This window comes from Atta colombica, unplaced genomic scaffold (genome assembly GCF_001594045.1).
Source record: "Atta colombica isolate Treedump-2 unplaced genomic scaffold, Acol1.0 scaffold198, whole genome shotgun sequence".
Taxonomy (NCBI): domain Eukaryota; kingdom Metazoa; phylum Arthropoda; class Insecta; order Hymenoptera; family Formicidae; genus Atta; species Atta colombica.
In genome coordinates this window covers 446,569-450,885 of record NW_017259291.1, presented here as the reverse complement: position 1 = coordinate 450,885, position 4,317 = coordinate 446,569, and the positions used below count along the sequence as shown (strand labels likewise).

The 4,317-nt window shown below is 29.4% G+C and overlaps 1 protein-coding gene across 1 annotated transcript in view; it reads right to left on the bottom strand.

The window, feature by feature from the left end:
• Positions 1-4,317, bottom strand: part of LOC108686962 (limbic system-associated membrane protein-like) — a 73,140-nt gene that overhangs the window by 58,727 nt on the left and 10,096 nt on the right. The window lies entirely within an intron of this gene.

Here is a 4,317-nt window from a genome sequence, read left to right as displayed (position 1 = left end):
AGAGAGAGAGAGAGAGAGAGAGAGAGAGAGAGAGAGAGAGAGAGAGAGAGTAAATATACTACAATTTATTTATAAATAAACAAATATATTTGGACAATAATAAACAATATAACAAATATATTTAATTTTACCGTAAGGTAACTTTGGCTCACAATTACGATTTTCTATTAGATAAAATTTTAAATATTTATTAGTTATTTTCTACTATTGTATTAATATTTTCCTTATTTATGACATAAAGAATACTTCTGGTTAATATTTGAAGACTCTTTAATTTTGCAAAGATCATAAAAAGTTTTTAGAAATTTTGGGATAATGTTTGGATCAATGATTTGAGATTTGACACAAGAAGTAGAAAGAACTTACTCAAGAAAGAAAACTTTATTCATAATACTTTTGAGATTTCGACGGGTATTTATTTAAAAAATGCCAGAGAATTTGGAGGTTATCGCCGTATCACGTATTATGATTCGTATGATGATTCGTGATCCACTTCTAAGAGAAACGTTTCGTGAACCTAACCTTGCTGTCTATCTCATCAGAACAAGGAGCGCACTGATACTGAATTGCTCTTTCGGAGAATTCCCTTTATGTAAACGCTGTTGAGAGGAAAAAGAAAAAGGGGACAATTTCCTTAACTTGTCAGGAGAGTAATCTTCCATATCTTATATCCAAAGTCTTTGTTTAAATTATCTAGACATTTTTGTACTTCTTTTCCTTTTCTCTTTCAATAACGTTTACATAAACAGAAGATTTCTTCGAAGGAATTCAGTATATCAATGCTTAATAATCCTCGCCCTGATGAATAAACGATAAAGTTCACGAAACGTTAATATTAGCAATAGATCATACACGGTAATAACCGGCAAATCCTTTGGCAAAACTTTATTCAGTTATTATGTAAATGCAAAATAAACAGGATATCTGGTAACAACATTTAAAGGTAGATTCCTGAGATTATTTTGAGATGAAAATCCTAATACCAAAATGTCTCAAAGCTATAATAGTTTTCGAATTAGAAGCGTTTAAAGTTAACGAATCATATTGCCTAAAATTTGCGTGTTCAGATGTGTTGGTATTTTGCGTTACAGCACATTTGAATGTGCAAACTTTAAACGGTATGATTCGTTAACTTTAAATGCTTCTAATTCGAAAACTGTTATAGCTTTGAGACATTTTGTCATTAGGATTTTCATTTCAAAATAATCTCAGAAATCTATCTTTAAGTGTTGTTATCAAACAACATTTAATTCTGTAAATTTTGCATTTACATAATAACTGAATAAAGTTTTGTCAGAGGATTTATTATTATGCGGGTTATTATGCTATGATTTATTGTTAATGCCGATGTTTTCTTATAATCTTAGTATTATTTTAGTATTAGGATTTTCATCTCCAAATAATCTCAGGAATTTAAACGTTATTACAGTCTTATCGGACACCCTGTACATTTAGTTTTAAAAAATTTGAGAATAGATAACTACAAGAAGAAAATTTTCTGTTAAAATTTATCTTGAAAATATGGTAATTGTCATACAATAAAATATTTTAAAGATTCACTTCAGTAAAAAATTAATCAAACTTACTTTATATTTTATTTGAATGGAAGAAAATTACATAAAATTCCTTGAAATACAATATTGTTTCATATTTTCAGGGTAAATTCTAAGAAAAAATTCTTTCTGCGTGTTACTATAAAATAAAAAAGAAATTAGCGAGAGGATAAGAAAATTAAGATAACAAATAAAGCAACAAGAAAATTGAAATTGGGTCAAAGAATTATTGAAATTGGTCCAAAATTGTGGGTTAAAGTCAGTATAAAGTTATCGCCAAGATGTGTAATATTAAGTAATGGGCAAAATAAAAAAAATTATGCAAAAGATAGAATGAGATATTTACGTACCTCATTCTATATCTTATTCATTTATTTCATTCTGTTTTAAGTAAGTTCTGAAAAATATGAATTAATCAGAAATCTAAATGGTATCCAATCTCTTGTTTGAAGATTTCTAACTAAAGCTGTTCTCTATCTACATTTTCAAACTAAAATCAACTAGATCGAGGAATCTGTTGAACAGTAGTATAAGAAATAAATAGAATTTGGATCAAATATTCTGATTGGGTCGAAGTTACCTCATTTTACGATCTACAATATACTCCTTTATAAAATCTATAGATATAAAATTTAAATTTAAAGAAAATAATATATATCGAAAATATATATTCTTATATGTATAACACTTATTAAATACATATGTTTTATAAAATTCCTTTTTTTAATTAAGGAAAAGCAGTTAAGTTGCCCAAATATTAAACATTCTTTGCATAAGTAAATACATAGAAGATACATCTTCAGAATGTATTGAACGTTTTATTTCATTTCCGCGGATTAAACAATGAGAAGACAAGACGAAAGTTCAATAGTTATGACAAAACGCCGAGCCGTATCGACAAGCATATATTTCATTCATCATTGTATTGTGATTTTGTATGATTTTGTATGAAACATTGTTTTCAATGCTATCATGATTACATTTTCGACAAGGCAATTCCGTGATCCAAGATTTCGCGCTACACTGACAACAGTAACATATCCTAATTTACGTTTAAGAAGAGCTGGACTAAAGACAATTTGATGCAACGCGCATTTCACGTAGCTCTGGGGTGTTCGTTATAGAATGTTCAAAGGAAGATAATAAACTCGTCTGGTCCGCTCTAATTACGCCCAGCGGGCATAGCGATTATCGGCATCGTATAGTGTTGCTGGATTTTAAATAGCTGGCCGGTTACAAAGCTGGTCTCAGATACAATGCCTTCTCTCTGCAGAGTAACGAAGGCAATGAAGATGCTGAAAAAGATCGCGTATGCTGCCAGTTTGTGTGGGTCTTTTAATACCGTTCGGATCAATGCGCGGACAAAGTGGAGTTTAGTTCGTGATGCTTGGATGTTCTGTAGCGCGCAAGCTTGCAACTGAGTTATTAGAACAGTTAAACATTATTGGAAGAGACTTATTGAAGATGCCATCAGTTTGTATAGTTATGTCAATCTATCGTTTGTTAGAGTTTAAAGGCAAAGATAAGAAGGTTTGATTCTGGAATATTGTTTATTCCGAAAACAGAATGAAAGTTTACGATATGCAGAGTTGGGAAATTGCTTGTTATGTTATTCGTTATTGTCATAATTATTTTTTTTTCTACAAATAGGTAATGACATTTTCTTATTTATTGTAATGTTAATATAGTAACGTAATACGTGGATTAGTTATTAGAATGTGTTAATAGTAACGTAAATAAATGAATTTGAAAAGAAGGAAGTTGTATTGCGATTAACTATAATCATTATAAATTTCGTATTAAATTGGTATTCAATTAGCGATGTAAATAGACAAGTAACGAAAAATTGTAACCACTTATTAGTTCTTTAATAATGGCAATAATAATAATAAAGTTTTTTTTAAATCAATAACGCGAGTAACGATAACGAATTATTTAAAAAAAAAATAGTAACGATAACGATAACGAGTTATTTTTACAAAGTAACTTCCAACCCTGTGTTGACATATGTATAAAATATAAAATACAGGAAAGAGCTTGTTGTCTGAAACAACGAGCTGGATAAAATGGGAAATTTTCTATTTATTTTGTAGGCCTGTCACGTGCCCCAAAAACTTGCAAGACTTTCCGACTTTCTAACATGACAGCTTAAAGTTTCTTCTACTGTTTTCGAAAATGTTCCTAAGATTTTTTGTTAGTGAGTTATAGCGGATTAAATAAAAGGAATATTTTAACTTTGATTGCTTATAATTCCATTAAAAATTGTCGTACAGCAATTTAAAAAAAATTTTTTTAAGCTAAAACTTTGTTTTATGATATGGTATAATTGTCATTTTATTAAAGTGTAGATATAATATAAATGAAGTAGCGCTATGAACTTTAATGCCAATCCAATACATAAATAAAACGCAACTTACCGTTAGTGCCAATGAGTCTCGATCTTTTATGTACGAAATATACACACACACACACACACACACACACACACACACACACACACACACACACACACACACATATATAATACATTGAGAAAAATATCTGCTTGGATTAATTGGAATTCTGGTTGACAATGGACAAATCTGAATTTTCTGATTAAATCTAATCTATTAATTCTATTAATATCAGATAACCACAATTCTAATTAATATAATCAGAATATTCTGGTTTGTCCATTTTCAACCAAATTTCAATCAAAACATTTTTTTTAGTCTATATATATATTTGATGCGTGTGTATGTGTGTGTGTGTGTGTGTGTGTGTG